The 18214-nt window shown below is 42.7% G+C and overlaps 1 protein-coding gene across 5 annotated transcripts in view; it reads right to left on the bottom strand.

Moving 5' to 3' along the window:
- Window positions 1-18214, bottom strand: part of LOC110496359 (ras/Rap GTPase-activating protein SynGAP) — a 104835-nt gene that overhangs the window by 35532 nt on the left and 51089 nt on the right. Inside the window, exon 1 of one of the 5 annotated variants that reach the window (XM_036952928.1) lies at window positions 16537-17713. The exons of the other annotated variants lie outside the window; for them this stretch is intronic. The gene's annotated coding sequence lies outside the window, so the exon portion shown is untranslated. Of the gene's footprint in view, window positions 1-16536; window positions 17714-18214 lie in introns of those variants that run through there. 5 annotated transcript variants of the gene reach the window in all.

The following is an 18214-nucleotide window of genomic DNA, read 5'->3' as shown; positions in this document are numbered from 1 at the left end:
GTTGGGAAAAAAAAAGATTCATACACCAAACACTGTATGTCATACAATCTTGCTCAAAAAGTGACTATGTTCAGTCCAGGCTATTTGATTACATTAGGGACATTATGTGCTGTCAGCCCGTCACTCAGTTTTCTTCAGACCGTACCTAACTGAAAGTGTTTAGTACCGTTCAATTAAGTCTGCTGATACAAGAGTAGAGAGAGTGCCACATCAAATCCAATTTATTTCCCTTTTAATGCACTGTTTAATTAGCAATACAAACTTATATACTTATATACTTACTTACTTATATAAACTTTTCTAAAATGGTTTTTACTGCCTGCTAGACTAATCTAACTGAGGATATTATTGAAAAGGTCTCTTACTGTTCAATAATGCGTAATTTTTTTTTTTTATCAGAGATTATATTGTGTTTCTTTGGCCTCATACACATTTACTACAATGTTAACGATAACATTATGAATTGAAATGTTTGTGTTCAAGAGCTCATAACAATGTTGAAAAGGGATAATGTTAGCTAACTTTACAAGGTAGCCAGCCCTATGTTGGTTGAAGAAAAAAGTACATTAGCCAACTGTACAACGTTTCTACCAGTAGCCTGCAAAGTAAACATTATCAGCTAACAGTACATCGACAAATGAGCCTTTCTGCTGCTTGACAGGCAGAGCCCACCAAGAATGGGAAATTAACCTAAACCACTCACACTTGTCAGGTATAGTTCACTTTTATTTGAAATCACTCAAACATCCAATTAATGGTGGACAAAACTGAGCGATATCGTGAGTCTATCCTCACGTATTTGAAATGACATGATCAATCGATGTTTACTGGTCATGAAAAGCATGCAGTTACTTGCTGCATAACTCTGACAGAGCTACATGTGCGCAATTGTTCTGACTAAGGTGATGATATTACAACCAAATAGTTCAAATTAATTTAACAATCCCCTGAAAACGACATGTATTGTCGAACGTTTTACCAGAGCTGGTGTCTCCTTGCCGCCGGCAGGCAAATTGTGACATTTTATTGATAATGACCTATATCGAACTGTCTCGCTCTCAAATTTACATTTAAATTCACGCTGCTTTATTGGCATGAAAAATATTGCGGCAATATTGCCAAAGCAACAATGTATACAATATGCATTGTAATAAAATTATAAAGAATAAAAAATAATAAGATAAAAAGGTAGTAAATATTAATACTAAAAAAATACAAAAATAACAACAATAAAATGGTAACAGTCAATAGTAGAAATATAATAAATATCAAAGGCTAAACGTGGAAAATGAAACTATAACTAACTTAAAACTAACTAACTCTCAGTACTACAACTACCATCATTACTACTACTACCACCACCATCACTAAACTGCTATCATTTCCATCACCCCTACTACCCGTACCACAACTTTTTGGAATAATAATCACAACAACAATAATAATAATAATAATAATAATAATAATAATATTAATAACAATAATACTAAAGTTACTGTTTACTATGCAGATGCTATTATCCAGATGCTATTAGGCTATGGCAGGCAAATATATATTTGGCATGAGTATTTCGTGTTTTTCCTCTGGGTTTAATAAGTTAACATTTGAAATAAATGTAGAATTTCTGTGAATAATGAATATCTTGGTGGGGAATATTTATCACACTAAAAGAGAAAGTGCATCCTCTGTTTCTACCTCCCCTGTTGTACAGTGACCATATACACACTCCTCTTTGGGTAGCCATGTCTTTTTATGTCTGCCGGTTTCTATTGCCAGCCTGTACTTGGTAAGGATCGGTCTCTGCTTCGTATCTCTGATAGAGTAGAAATAATCAGCCAATTCATATTCTCTGTTTAGGGCCAGACAGCAATTTAGTCGGCTTTGGGATTTTGTTTAGTTTTTTCCAATGTTGTAAATATGAGTCCTTTGATTGTTCATGATTTATATATATTTTTTTAAACAGTGCTGGTGTCAGCTTGGTTGGTTTGGTTCAACACCAGATGACTGAGAGGGCTCGTTTCAGGGCGCAGCTCTTGGGTTTGATGTGTTTTAAATTGGAGACTTGAATTTGGACTTGAATTTAGGTGTAGCCAAAATGTTCATAATCTTTTCTGTATTTCCATTACCACTGGAAAGCAGCCCAATTCTGCCCTACATGCAATAGTTGGTGTATTTCTTTGGACTTGTCAAATTTTCCCGAAAGAATTCTGCATGTAGGGCTTCAATTGGATGTTTGTCCCACATTTTAAAGTGCAGTTTATTGAGGGGCCCCCAAGCATCACTTCCGAAAAGAGCTATTGGTAGGATTCCACTGTCAAATATTTTGGTCAAAATTCTACTTGGGGTGTTGATTTTGAATAATTTCATTTGTATTGTATACAAGGCTCTGCTGGCATTTTCTTTGAGAGCATTCACTGCCATTTACACTTTCCTGCAGCTAAGGTCAGACCAAGGTATGAGTCCTTTTTGGGGTGTTCAATTAGGTTGTTGTTCAAGGTGAATTTATACATTTACTGCCAGGGCCCAATTATGGCAATATTGCTCTAGAATATTAAGGTTATGTTGAAGACCTCCTATGCTTTGTGATAGAAGAACCAATCAGCATATAGCATATATTTTAACTCTGTGTCAAATGGGGCTGCAGAATGGTCCAACCTGTCTGCTAATTCATTGATATAAATGTTGAAAAGGTTTGTACTCAAACTGCGGTCTTATCTCACACCTCAACGTCGCAAAAATAATTATGTTCTTTGGTTTTAGATTTTTATTGCACACTTGTTTTCTGTGTACATACATTTTTATTAAGTCACACTAACAGGCCTTCTTTAGTTTTATATATTTTATCTTTTCATTTTGTTTTTGTTGGGTTATTGGGTAATCTAATGAATTTTGGTTGTTTTTAATGACTGATTCAAGCATGTTAAATGTTTCTTGAATGTCAAATTGGGTATGTTGTAAGTCTTTTTGTGTGATATTTCTGTATAGATGACCAAAATAAGTTTTCAAAATTCCTTCATCTTGTATGGCTAAGCTGTCATCAAGGCAAAGGGTGTCTACTTTGAAGAGTCTCAAATATAAAATATATTTGTATTTGTTTGGCACTTTTTTAGTTACTCTATGATTATGTGTTATTTCATGGTTTTGATGTCTTCAAAGGCATTCTACAATGTAGAAAATAGTAAAAATAAAGAAAAGCCCTTGAATGAGTAGGTTTTGTCCAAAATTTGACTGGTACTGTATATACATACACATATATACATACACATACACATACACATATACATATCTCTCTCTCTCTATATATATATATATATATATATATATATATATATATATATACACATACATACAAATAAATATATATATATATATATATATATATATATATATATATATATATATATATATATATATATATATATATACATACATACATACATACATACATACATACATACATACATACATACATACATACATACATACATACATACATACATACATACATACATATATATATATACACACACATACCTGGACACAGCTACTCATTCAAGGTTTTTTTTTCTACATTGTAGAATAATAGTGAAGACGTCAAAACTATGAAATAACACGTATGGAATCAAAAAAAAGAGTGAAACAAAACAAAATAGATTCTTCAAAGAAGCCACCCTTTGCCTTGACAGCTTTGCACACGCTTGGCATTCTCTCAACCAGCTTCATGAGGTAGTCACCTGGAATGCATTTCAATTAACAGGTGTGCCTTGTTAAAAGTTAATTTGTGGAATTTATTTTCTTCTTAATGCGTTTGAGCCAATCAGTTGTATTGTGACAAGGTAGGGGCGGTATACAGAAGATAGCCCTATTTGGTAAAAGACCAAGTCCATATTATGGCAACAACAGCTCAAATAAGCAAAGAGAAACAACAGTCCATCATTACTTTAAGACCTGAAGGTCAGTCAATGCGGAAAATTTTAAGAACTTTGAAAGTTTCTTCAAGTGCAGTCGCAAGACACAGTTACCTCTGCAGCAGAGGATAAGATCATTACAGTTACCAGCCTCAGAAATTGAAGCCCAAAGAAATGCTTCACAGAGTTCAAGTCTCAACATCAACTGCTCAGAGGAGACCGCGTGAATCAGGCTTTCATTGTCAAATTGCTGCAAATAAACCACTACTAAAGGACACCAATAAGAAGAAGTTTGGGCCAAGAAACATGAGCAATGGACATTAGACCGGTGGAAATCTGTCCTTTGGTCTGATGAGTCCAAATTTTAGATTTTTGTTCCAACAGCCGTGTCTTTGTGAGATGCAGAGTAGTTGAACTGATGATCTCTGCATGTGTGGTTCCTACTTCGAAGCATGGAGGAAGAGGTGTGATGTGTGGGGGTGCTTTGTTGGCGACACTGTCAGTGATTTATTTACAGCGATACGCCATCCCATCTGGTTTGAGCTTAGTGGGACTATAATTTGTTTAACAACAGGCCAATGACCTAACCCACCTCCGGGCTATGTAAGGGCTTTTTGACCAAGAAGGAGAGTGAAGGAGTGCTGCATCAGATGACCTGGCCTCCAATCACCCGATCTCACCCCAACTGAGATGGTTAGGGATGAGTCGGACCGCAGAGTGAAGGAAAAACAGCCAACAAGTGCTCAGCATATGTGGGAACTCCTACAATACTGTTGGAAAAGCATGCCAGGTGAAGCTGGTTGAGAGAATGCCAAGAGTGTGCAAAGATGTCATCAAAGCAAAGGGTGGCTACTTTGAAGAATCTAAAATCTAAAATATATTTTGATTTGTTTAACACTTTTTGGTTACTACATGATTCCATATGTGTTATTTCATAGTTTTGATGTCTTCACTATAATTTTACAATGTAGAAAATAATAAAAAATAAACGAGTAGGTGTGTCAACTTTTGACTGGGACTGTATAGACACATATACATATATATAGATCGGGTTCAAGTAAGGACTCTGGCTGAGCCCCTCAAGGACATTCAGAGGCTTGTCCCGAAGCCACTTCTGCGTTGTCTTGGCTGTGTGCTTAGGGTCATGGTCCTGTTGGAAGGTGAACCTTCACCACAGCCTGAGCGCTCTGGAGCAGGTTTTCATCAATGATCTCTCTGTACTTTGCTCCGTTCATCTTTTCCTCGATACAGACTAGTTTCCCAGTCCCTGCCGCTGAAAAACATCCCCACAGCATGATGCTGCCACCACCATGTTTCACCATAGGGATGGTGCCAGGTTTCAGGCATTCAGGCCAAAGAGTTCAATCATGGCTTCTTCAGACCAGAGAATCTTGTTTCTGATGGTCTGAGAGTCTTTAGGTGCCTTTTGGCAAACTCCAAGCAGGCTGTCATGACCCTTTACTTAGGAGTGGTTTCTGTCAGGTACAATAAAGGCCTGATTGGTGGAGTGCTGCAGAGATTCCACAGAGGAACTCTAGAGCTCTGTCAGAGTAACCATCGGGTTCTTGGTCACCTCCCTGACCAAAACCCTTCTCCCCTGATTACTCAGCTCTAAAAAAATTGTTTGCATCCTTCCCCAGATCTGTGCCTCGACACAATCCTGACTCTGAGCACTACGGACAATTCCTTCGACCTCATGGCTCGGTTTCTCTGTGACATGCAGTCGACCTTATATAGACAGGTGTGTACCTTTCCAAATCATGTCCAATCAATTGAACATACCACAGGTGGACTCCAATCAAGTTGTAGAAAAATCTCAAGGATGATCAATGGAAACAGGATGCACCTGAGCTCAATTTCGAGTCTCATAGCAAAGGGTCTGAATACTTATGTAAATAAGGTATTTAATATATTTTTTCTTTTTTAGCAAACATTTCTGAAAACCTGTTTACGTTTTGTCATTATGTTGTATTGAAAGCGAATTGATGAGCGAAAAAACAAACAATTTAATACATTTTGGAATAAGGCTGTAACGTAACAAAATGTGGAAAAAGTCAGGGGGTCTGAATTCTTTCCGAAGGCACTGTAATCATACATGCACACATACCTATCATTACACATAGAATTATTATGATGATACCAAAAAAATAAAGAATAGTTACAGTTACAGAAGTTTACATACACTTAAGTTGGATTCATTACAACCTGTTTTTCAACCACTCAACAAATATCTTGTTAACAAACTATAGTTTTGGCAAGTCGGTTAGGACATCTACTTTGTGCATGAAAGTAATTTTTCCTACAATTGTTTACAGATAAATTATTTCACTTATAATTCACTGTATCACAATTCCAGTGGGTCAGAGGTTTACATACACTAAGTTGACTGTGCCTTTAAACAGCTTGGAAAATTCCAGAAAATGACGTCATGGCTTTAGAAGCTTCTGATAGGCTAATTGACATAATTTGAGTCAATTGGAGGTGTACCTGTGGATGTATTTCAAGGCCTACCTTCAATCTTAGTGCCTCTTAGCTTGACATCATGGGAAAATCAAAAGAAATCAGCCAAGACCTCTGAAAAATAATTGTAGACCTCCGCAAGTCTGGTTCATTCTTGGGAGCAATTTCAAAATGCCTGAAGGTACCACGTTCATCTACACAAACAATAGTACGCAAGTATAAACACCATGGGACCATGCAGCCATCACACTGCTCAGGAAGGAGACGCGTTCTGTCTCCTAGAGATGAACGTACTTTGGTGCGAAAAGTGCAAATCAATCCCAGAATAACAGCAAATGACCTTGTGAAGATGCTGGAGGAAACAGGTACAAAAGTATCTATATCCACAGTAAAACGAGTCCTATATCGACATAACCTGAAAGTCCGCTCAGCAAGGAAGAAGCCACTGCTCCAAAACAGCCATAAAAAAGCCAGACTACAGTTTGCAACTGCACATGGGGACAAAGATTGTACTTTTTTGCAGAAATGTCCTCTGGTCTGATGAAACAAGTATAGAACTGTTTGGCCATAATGACCATCGTTATGCTTGGAGGAAAAAGGGGGAGGCTTGCAAGCTGAAGAACACCATCGCAACCGTGAAGCACGGGGGTGGCAGCATCATGTTGTGGGGGTACTTTGCTGCAGGAGGGACTGGTGCACTTCACAAAATAGATGGCATCGTGAGGAGGGTACTTATGTGGATATATTGAAGCAACATCTCAAGACATCAGTCAGGAAGTTAAAGCTTGGTCATAAATGGGTCTTCCAAATGGTCAATGACCCCAAGCATACTTCCAATGTTGTGGCAAATGGCTTAAGGACAACATAGTCAATGTATTGGAGTGGCCATCACAAAGCCCTGACCTCAATCCCATAGAAAATGTGTGGGCAGAACAGCAAAGAGGCCTACAAACCTGACTCAGTTACACCAGCTCTGTCAAGAGGAATGGGACAAAATTCACCCAACTTATTGTGGGAAGCTAGTGGAAGGCTACCCAAAACATTTGACCCAAGTTAAACAATTTAAAGGCAATGCTACCAAATATTAATTGAGTGTATGTACACTTCTGACCCACTAGGGATGTGATGAAAAAAATAAAAGCTGAAATAAATAATTCTCTCTACTATTATTCTGACATTTCACATTCTTAAAATAAAGTGGGGATCCTAACTGACCTAAGACAGGGAATTTTTACTAGGATTACATGTCAGGAATTGTGACAAACTGAGTTTAAGTGTAGTTGGCTAAGGTGTGTGTAAACTTCCGACTTCAAGTGTATAAACAAATCAATAAGATTGGAATGAGATTGCATAAAGAATTGGTTCAATGCAATCTTCAACCCTTTGTATATATGTTTTTCTTGTGTGTGTGTCTGTGTGTGAGAGTGTGAGTGTGTGAATTAAAAGGTCTGTCTAGTCCAGTAGTCTGCATATTCATCTCTGATAGTTCTAGGTGTCTTTTGTGAGAGGTTACCTGTGAGAGGTTAGAGGTTATAGGTTTGTGAGAGATTTGTGAGAGGTTATATGTCGGCTGATACATTTTTTTTTATTTTACCCTTATTTTACCAGGTAAGAAATCTGGTGAGAACACATCCTAATTTACACCAACAATCTGGGGAATAGTTACAGGGGAGAGGAGGGGGGGATGAATGAGCCAGTTGTAAACTGGGGATGATTAGTTGGCCATGATGGTATGAAGGCCAGATTGGGAATTTAGCCAGGAAGCCGGGGTTAACACCTCTACTTTTACGATAAGTGCCATGGGATCTTTAGTGACCACAGAGAGTCAGGACACCCGTTTAACGTCCCATCCAAAAGAAGGCACCCTACACAGGGCATAGTCCCAAATTGGGGTCCCTGCTAAGTGTTGCATCCTTTAGGTCCTTAGCAAAGGTTATGACACTGTTCTGATCAAGGTGTACATTATCGTATAAGTGTTCACATGTCAGAATGGGATGGTGAGCCATTCTGACATTGAGCAGTGAGTCAGTCTCTCTCTCTCGTTCTTTCTCTCTCTATGTTCTATTCTGGATTCCAGCTCATTGTATTGCATCCATGGTAACAACTCTAAAAGCTTCCACTTGAACCATAAGACATTGGCAACACTAATAATTTGGAGCAAGAGACTTGAGAGTTAATCATCCAGGCCAAAACCACAGTCAATTCACACCAACATACAGTACCACACACACACTCTACACGTACAGTACACAAACACCACCCACACAATGTGCAAATCAGAGTGAATTTTTCACAATCATGTGTGAGGAACAAGTCAAATAGTTTTGCATAGGGCCTGGTACCAGAGGAATAGAACAGTAATAAGACACACAACTGGTATCCTAGTGCAAACACATGCCTTATGGCTCTTGCTGTGACATTATTACATATCACACAACAAAATATTTTAACATTGAAATAACATTATTATCTTGTGTGTGTGATGACATCGTTGTGAAAATCTCTGTATTTGTGTGTGTGTGTTTATATTCTAAATGTAAATTTGATATCAGGCCAGAGTGTGTGTGGGTGGTAACAGCTTCCAGATAACTGAGAGAGAGAGAGAGAGAGAGAGAGGGAGAGAGAGGGAGGGAAGGGAGAGCAAAGAAGATTGAGAGTGGGTGTTTGAGAAGTACACAATAGCCCCAAGCCTTCCACATGTTTACTGTTCATGAGTTTGAGATATTTTTGTGGACTAAAACTTTAATCGGCCTACATATCTACATTTTTAATTAAGAAGTAATAGGAATAGATGGCCTATTCAAAAATAGTTCCGGCTTTTGTTGACCAGCGGAGGGCCAGTAACTGAAAGGTTGCTTGCTGGTTTGAGTGCCCGAGCCGACAAGGTGAAAAATCTGTCACTCTGCCCTTGACCCTAATATGCTACAGGGGCCCCGTACTACTATGGCTGACCCTGTAAAACAACACATTTCACGGCACCTATCCGGTCCGTGACAATAAAACATATTTGAATAAAAATATATTTTTTTTATATGAGAACATCTGTAAAGTCAGAACGAATTGGAACATGTCATCCATTTTGTTCAACAACGCCCACAAGATTTACAGGACTCATCTAAAGTCGGTCCCATCGACTTGCCAACTCAGCACAGGTCTTCTCGTGAAAACGTCTGTAAAGTCTGAAGGGTTTGAGCCCATTATTTTGTTAGGTGAGTGAATGAGGACCCAAAAGCGAACTAACTTAAACAGAGCTTCTTTAATAACCAAACTGTGGTAGGCTCAGATAGACCGGCAGATTCCGACAGGACAGGACAAGGTTACAGCAAACATGACGATAGTCTGGCTCAGGCATGAAACACAACAAACAAGAATCCGACAAGGACAGGAACAAAAACAGAGAGAGATATAGGGACCTAATCAGAGGGAAAAAGGGAACAGGTGGGAAACGGGGTGAATGGGTAGTTAGGAGGAGACAAGGAACAGCTGGGGGAAAGCGGGGGAGAAAAGGTAACCTAATAACGGCCAGCAGAGGGAGACAGGGTGAAGGGAAAGGACAGAGACAAGACACAACATGACAGTACATGACAGTACCCCCCCACTCACCGAGCGCCTCCTGGCGCACTCGAGGAGGAAACCTGGCGGCAACGGAGGAAATCCTCGATCAGCGCACGGTCCAGCACGTCCCGAGAGGGAACCCAACTCCTCTCCTCAGGACCGTACCGCTCCCAATCTACGAGGTACTGGTGACCACGGCCCCGAGGACGCATGTCCAAAATTCTACGGACCCTGTAGATGGGTGCGCCCTCGACAAGGATGGGGGGGGGGGGGGGGGGAAGACGAGCGGGGGCGCGAAGGACGGGCTTGATGCAGGAGACATGGAAGACCGGGTGGACGCGACGAAGGTATCGCGGAAGAAGAAGTCGAACTGCGACAGGATTAATGACCCGAGAAATACGGAACGGACCAATGAACCGCGGGGTCAACTTGCGAGAAGCCGTCTTAAGGGGAAGGTTCTGAGTGGAGAGCCAAACTCTCTGACCGCGACAATATCTAGGACTCTTAGTTCTACGCTTATTAGCAGCCCTCACAGTCTGCGTCCTATAACGGCAAAGTGCAGACCTGACCCTCTTCCAGGTGCGCTCGCAACGTTGGACAAAAGCCTGAGCGGAGGGGACGCTGGACTCGGCGAACTGAGATGAGAACAGCGGAGGCTGGTACCCGAGGCTACTCTGAAAAGGAGATAGCCCGGTCGCAGACGAAGGAAGCGAGTTGTGGGCGTATTCTGCCCAGGGGAGCTGTTCTGACCAAGACGCAGGGTTACGAAAAGAAAGACTGCGTAAGATGCGACCAATAGTCTGATTGGCCCGTTCTGCTTGACCGTTAGACTGGGGGTGAAAGCCGGAAGAGAGACTGACGGAAGCCCCAATCAAACGGCAAAACTCCCTCCAAAATTGAGACGTGAATTGCGGACCTCTGTCCGAAACGACGTCCGACGGAAGGCCATGAATTCTGAAAACATTCTCGATGATGATTTGTGCCGTCTCTTTAGCAGAAGGAAGCTTAGCAAGGGGAATGAAATGAGCCGCCTTAGAGAACCTATCGACAACCGTAAGAATAACAGTCTTCCCCGCTGACGAAGGCAGTCCGGTGACAAAATCTAAGGCGATGTGAGACCACGGTCGAGAGGGAATAGGAAGCGGCCTGAGACGGCCGGCAGGAGGAGAGTTACCGGACTTAGTCTGCGCGCAGACCGAACAAGCAGCCACGAAACGACGCGTGTCATGCTCCCGGGTGGGCCACCAAAAACGCTGGCGAATGGAAGCAAGCGTACCCCGAACGCCAGGGTGGCCGGCTAACTTGGCAGAGTGAGCCCACTGAAGAACGGCCAGCCGAGTAGGAACGGGAACGAAAAGAAGGTTCCTAGGACAAGCGCGCGGCGACGGAGTGTGAGTGAGCGCTTGTTTTACCTGCCTCTCAATTCCCCAGACAGTCAACCCGACAACACGCCCCTCAGGGAGAATCCCCTCGGGGTCAGTGGAGGCTACTGAAGAACTGAAGAGACGAGACAAAGCATCAGGCTTGGTGTTCTTAGAGCCCGGACGATAAGAAATCACGAACTCGAAACGAGCGAAAAACAGCGCCCAACGCGCCTGACGCGCATTAAGTCGTTTGGCAGAACGGATGTACTCAAGGTTCCTATGGTCAGTCCAAACGACAAAAGGAACGGTCGCCCCCTCCAACCACTGTCGCCATTCGCCTAGGGCTAACCGGATGGCGAGCAGTTCGCGGTTACCCACATCATAGTTACGTTCCGACGGCGACAGGCGATGAGAAAAATACGCGCATGGGTGGACCTTGTCGTCAGAGAGGGAGCGCTGAGAAAGAATGGCTCCCACGCCCACCTCTGACGCGTCAACCTCGACAACGAACTGTCTAGAGACGTCAGGTGTAACAAGGATAGGAGCGGATGTAAAACGATTCTTGAGGAGATCAAAAGCTCCCTGGGCGGAAACGGACCACTTAAAGCACGTCTTGACAGAAGTAAGGGCTGTGAGAGGAGCTGCCACCTGACCGAAATTACGGATGAAACGACGATAGAAGTTCGCGAAGCCGAGAAAGCGCTGCAGCTCGACGCGTGACTTAGGGACGGGCCAATCAATGACAGCTTGGACCTTAGCGGGATCCATCCTAATGCCTTCAGCGGAAATAACAGAACCGAGAAATGTGACGGAGGAGGCATGAAAAGTGCACTTCTCAGCCTTCACAAAAAGACAATTCTCTAAAAGGCGCTGGAGGACACGTCGAACGTGCTGAACATGAATCTGGAGTGACGGTGAAAAAATCAGGATATCGTCAAGGTAAACGAAAACAAAGATGTTCAGCATGTCTCTCAGGACATCATTGACTAATGCCTGAAAGACAGCTGGAGCGTTAGCGAGGCCGAAAGGAAGAACCCGGTATTCAAAGTGCCCTAACGGAGTGTTAAACGCCGTCTTCCACTCGTCCCCCTCCCTGATGCGCACGAGATGGTAAGCGTTACGAAGGTCCAACTTAGTGAAAAACCTGGCTCCCTGCAGGATCTCGAAGGCTGAAGACATAAGAGGAAGCGGATAACGATTCTTCACTGTTATGTCATTCAGCCCTCGATAATCTATGCAGGGGCGCAGAGACTCGTCCTTCTTCTTGACAAAAAAAAACCCCGCTCCGGCGGGAGAGGAGGAGGGGACTATGGTACCGGCGTCAAGAGCTACAGACAAATAATCTTCGAGAGCCTTACGTTCGGGAGCCGACAGAGAGTATAGTCTACCCCGGGGGGGGGGGGGTGGTTCCCGGAAGGAGATCAATACTACAATCATACGACCGGTGTGGAGGAAGAGAGGTGGCCCTGGACCGACTGAACACCGTGCGCAGATCGTGATATTCCTCCGGCACCCCTGTCAAATCACCAGGCTCCTCCTGTGAAGAAGAGACAGAGGAAACAGGAGGGATAGCAGACATTAAACATTTCACATGACAAGAGACGTTCCAGGAGAGGATAGAATTACTAGACCAATTAATGGAAGGATTATGACAAACTAGCCAGGGATGGCCCAAAACAACAGGTGTAAAAGGTGAACGAAAAATTAAAAAAGAAATGGTTTCACTATGATTACCAGAAACAGTGAGGGTTAAAGGTAGCGTCTCACGCTGAATCCTGGGGAGAGGACTACCATCCAGGGCGAACAAGGCCGTGGGCTCCTTTAACTGTCTGAGAGGAATGTCATGTTCCCGAGCCCAGGTCTCGTCCATAAAACAGCCCTCCGCCCCAGAGTCTATTAAGGCACTGCAGGAAGCTGACGAACCGGTCCAGCGTAGATGGACCGACAAGGTAGTGCAGGATCTTGAAGGAGAGACAGGAGTAGTAGCGCTCACCAGTAGCCCTCCGCTTACTGACGAGCTCTGGCCTTTTACTGGACATGAAGTGACAAAATGACCAGCGGAACCGCAATAGAGACAGAGGCGGTTGGTGATTCTCCGTTCCCTCTCCTTAGTCGAGATGCGGATACCTCCCAGCTGCATGGGCTCAGCACCCGAGCCGGCAGAGGAAGATGGTAGTGATGCGGAGAGGGGGGCGACGGAGAGCGCGAGCTCCTTTCCACGAGCTCGGTGACGAAGATCAACCCGTCGCTCAATGCGAATAGCGAGTTCAATCAAGGAATCCACGCTGGAAGGAACCTCCCGGGAGAGAATCTCATCCTTTACCTCTGCGCGGAGACCCTCCAGAAGACGAGCGAGCAAGGCCGGCTCGTTCCAGCCACTGGAGACAGCAAGAGTGCGAAACTCAATAGAGTAGTCTGTTATGGATCGATTGCCTTGACATAGGGAAGACAGGGCCCTGGAAGCCTCCTCCCCAAAAACAGATCGATCAAAAACCCGTATCATCTCCTCCTTAAAGTCCTGATACTGGTTAGTACACTCAGCCCTTGCCTCCCAGATTGCCGTGCCCCACTCACGAGCCCGTCCAATAAGGAGAGATATGACGTAGGCGACACGAGCAGTGCTCCTGGAGTAAGTGTTGGGCTGGAGAGAAAACACAATATCACACTGGGTGAGGAACGAGCGGCATTCAGTGGGCTCCCCAGAGTAACACGGCGGGTTATTGATTCTGGGCTCCGGAGATTCGAAAGCCCTGGAAGTGGCCGGTGGATCGAGGCGGAGATGGTGAACCTGTTCTGTGAGGTTGGAGACTTGGGTGGCCAGGGTCTCAACGGCATGTCGAGCAGCAGACACTTCCTGCTCGTGTCTGCCTAGCATCGCTCCCTGGATCCCGACGGCTGAGTGGAGAGGATCCGAAGTCGCTGGGTCCATTCTTGGTCGGATTCTTCTGTTAGGTGAGTGAATGAGGACCCAAAAGCGAACTAACTTAAACAGAGCTTCTTTAATAACCAAACTGTGGTAGGCTCAGATAGACCGGCAGATTCCGACAGGACAGGACAAGGTTACAGCAAACATGACGATAGTCTGGCTCAGGCATGAAACACAACAAACAAGAATCCGACAAGGACAGGAACAAAAACAGAGAGAGATATAGGGACCTAATCAGAGGGAAAAAGGGAACAGGTGGGAAACGGGGTGAATGGGTAGTTAGGAGGAGACAAGGAACAGCTGGGGGAAAGCGGGGGAGAAAAGGTAACCTAATAACGGCCAGCAGAGGGAGACAGGGTGAAGGGAAAGGACAGAGACAAGACACAACATGACAGTACATGACATATTTGCTCTACGACTCCCACAAACTTCACAGGTGAATAGGCTTATTTTGAAACCAGGGTTGCACATGTCACCTTTTTTCCATCCCTGATGCTTTCTGATATCTCTTAGATGCATTTCAGACATTTAAAATCATACTTCCTTTTTATTTATTTTTGTACAATTTTATTTTGCCCTGTATCGAATGTGTTATTCAATGCGTTTCTATGGGCTAATAGCAGTAAAGCCGAATTCAATGTTTCATCAAATATTATTTTAAATATTTATTTTGGATACCTACAAGGGTCCTACAATTCCAAATCAAATAGAAATGGTCCGTCCATCTTATGACTATCTTAGAAAATGCTAAATGTTAGTAGTTTAATAGATATTGCCAGAGCCTTACACTCTGGGATTAATTAACATAATCTGCAGCTAACTACACTCAAGCACACTCGATTAGTGTTGGCTGAACAATTTGATGTGTGTGAACAACAGGAATGATACTGCAAGAGTTTGCCACAGCATCTACGGTAGGTTTATATCTGCTTCAATGCTGTGTGCATCTCCCAGTGCTCCCCTTTTTCTATTGTTACCATGACAACTATTCATTTGAAGTTCTCACTGCACACACTAACTTCAGTTTCCAATCTGTTAGGTACAGTACAAAGCTAATGCTATATAAGGGACTAAACTTAGTCAGAAAACAGGAGCTTCACATTTGGAAGCACGTCATCAATAGACATCTTGATGGCAAAAGTTCAGAGCTATGACTAGCATCCAAGAAGGTGTGGAACTCATGTATTTGCCAGGTAGACTGAGCACAGAACAAGGGCTGGAATGCTACCAGGAGTGCCTTTGATTTGCATAGCAGCACATCCTGGGTCTAGTGAGTTTAGAAATTGTCTGTCCCATGGTGTGACCCATTCAGTGCGGGTGGCAAACCTGGATGGAATATCATCCAGCTCACGGAATGAGACTGCTTACTGCTAAATCAAGTGTCGACTCTCTCCAATCCAGGACACACCAGGAATGTGCACGTCAAAAACTTCTGAAAACGATTTGTGGAAAATAGACCATCTGTAATTATTTAATTCTGGCTAAAATGTGGAAATGGCAAGACTAGCGTTTTAACAGGAACAAACTAAGGACCTAAGTATACTGTAGTGTTACAAGCAGGGATGTAGGGGTAAAAAGGCGGACATAGACATTGGGGAATATAAAGGGTGCAGAGTACCAAACATTAAAGCTAACACTAACAATGCTAATTTAGAATAATAGGTGCATAAGGGTATTCACCAAATATAAAAAGACTCCACTACATTATTGGTCACAATACGTTAACCAGGAAGAAATACTGGTAAAAACAACATTGTGAGCCTCAGGTCCTCCATCAACAAATCAAGATGTGATGTGACAGTTCAGGTAGCCTCTGAACAGCACATGGCATGCATGGATGGCCAAGGCCAAAATTAATGTTACAATAACACTTTTGAGCAATCAGTAACATACAAGCCGACCAGTCCCATCCCTTGCCCCTTATTGGCTTGTGTTTATCCAGATTTCTATTCTGGATCCTTTTCTTTCCACAACAGCCCACGGCCCGGTCCAAAAACAATCCCTGGGCACTTCATGTAGATCTGAAGGAATTGGACTGGTAAAACCATATGGTAGTAGCTCCATCTAGCATACCAGAGGGCGAAGGATCTACTACCATATCACTTATACCTATGAAATAAATTCAGATTCACATGGCTATAGGATTTGGAGCTAGGGGTTGTTTCTGGACAGGGCCCTTGTCGAGGCGGCTATATATTGGAACTTCAGTGCAATTGCAGTTTACAGTTACAATTCAGTCTCAGTTAGACACTTCTGACAATCAACATTGGAGAGGATTACATGGACAAATCATCAAAGACGCTGATAGATTTACAGGCCTTACCCAAAAGTCAGGCTGTGAGTCGTTGATTTCCAAGTAGTGCAGCTCGACAACTGAGTTATATCAGGGAGTCAGAGTCAGGGTTGGTTTCCAAGTTGCTTACGCAGGGGGGTTAGTAGAAAGGTTCCAGGTTTTGTTGGTCCACAACACAGGGGGTGGTGTAGGCTGAGATGTGTCCAGTAATAGGGTATAGGGTCCTCTCCTTTTTAAGTTAGCTTGTGCTTAACAGTATTCTCTGTGACCACATTTGAGACACTTAAAGTGGCCTGATATCCATGCTCCTTTATCACTACCAAATTGGTACTCTTCACATCACAATGGACAGGAATAGGAGTGTGTGCATCTCGTTATTTTAAGCTAAATTAGTATGCATTTGAAAATGTTCACCTTTACTGTAGATGTTCTTTGAATGTGTGCAATTGCATTTATGATAATACACTTTCAATAAGTGAAGATAGCTCTCTGTGAAGTAAGCATATGTCATTTGCCAAAATGTTGTGCATTTTTGAGGACAATGAGTGATAAGGCTGTTCATCTTGCTAGCAGTTCTCATCAGTGTGCAGATTTTGGAGAAGCACATTAACAGGATACTGTTTTCAAATGAGTTTGTGTCGCTTGTGACATGGACTTAGCTTGTGTCTGTGGTAACGTCTTTCCAAACATCCCATTATTACAATGCTATATGGTCAGTGCAACTAAGAATACAAGTAGGCTATTATTCAAATATACCTGCACACAGTCTTTAGATTATACGTATTAGTAAATACAACATACACATCATAAATAGCCTTTGTTAAAATATGCTAATAATGACCAATATATATATATATTTTTGTTGAAATGGCTACTTGCCACACCTCTTAACACAATCAAAAATGTGGTAGGCCTATTACTCAAAATATTTCGTGATGTATATTGTTATAATGATCGTTATGATGTCTCAAGATTATTCGATTCTTTCTTCCACCAACCCCAAGCCATGCTTTTCAACGCTGGCAGCGGTAGCTCCTTGTCGTGCAGTCCCACAGAAGGCTCCTTGGCCGCAGCGGCTCCTTCTCTTCTGACTGTCTCACAACCCCAACGCTGAAATGTGACCCCTTTGCCGTTTTCTCGGTAACCTACAGAATCTCTTCTGAGGCTGATCTTTTTCATCTTTTTGTTGTGTTTATTTTTGCAGCCTATTACTCTTTCAATACGTAACTGGCGTTCTTTTTTAAAAACACTCTCTGGGAGCCTAATGATCAATAAACAAGTAGGCGAATCTGTCAAATGTTTGTCAAATGCATTCAGTATTCGGTGAAATAAACTGCTGATTATTGCAAGCCATCAGAAATGTGATTGAAATTCCCAGAACGATGTGTCATTATTGAGATGAGGTGAAATGCGTACCATAAATCACCACTACTTTCATCGATATGACAAGGTCGGGGTTATCATACATGCAGAAACGTGTGTAGAGATTTAGGGTGTATGCCAACAGCTAGGCTACGAACGCATCATCGTGCTTAGGCTATGTGCGCTTACACACCACGTCTGTCCATCAATAAAGAAAATATAGCCTATAGACTTATTATACCTTTCCAATGCGCGCATATGCCCAAAATCCAGAAGATACGTAAAACATGGACTATTTTACAATTCGTAGACTACATTCTGTTTGCTGATAGCAGCCGGGAAGCAG

The sequence above is a fragment of the Oncorhynchus mykiss genome, chromosome 18 (assembly GCF_013265735.2).
Source record: "Oncorhynchus mykiss isolate Arlee chromosome 18, USDA_OmykA_1.1, whole genome shotgun sequence".
In the NCBI taxonomy this organism is placed as follows: domain Eukaryota; kingdom Metazoa; phylum Chordata; class Actinopteri; order Salmoniformes; family Salmonidae; genus Oncorhynchus; species Oncorhynchus mykiss.
Note: the sequence above shows the minus strand (reverse complement) of the source record. Positions and strands in the feature narration are given on the sequence as shown.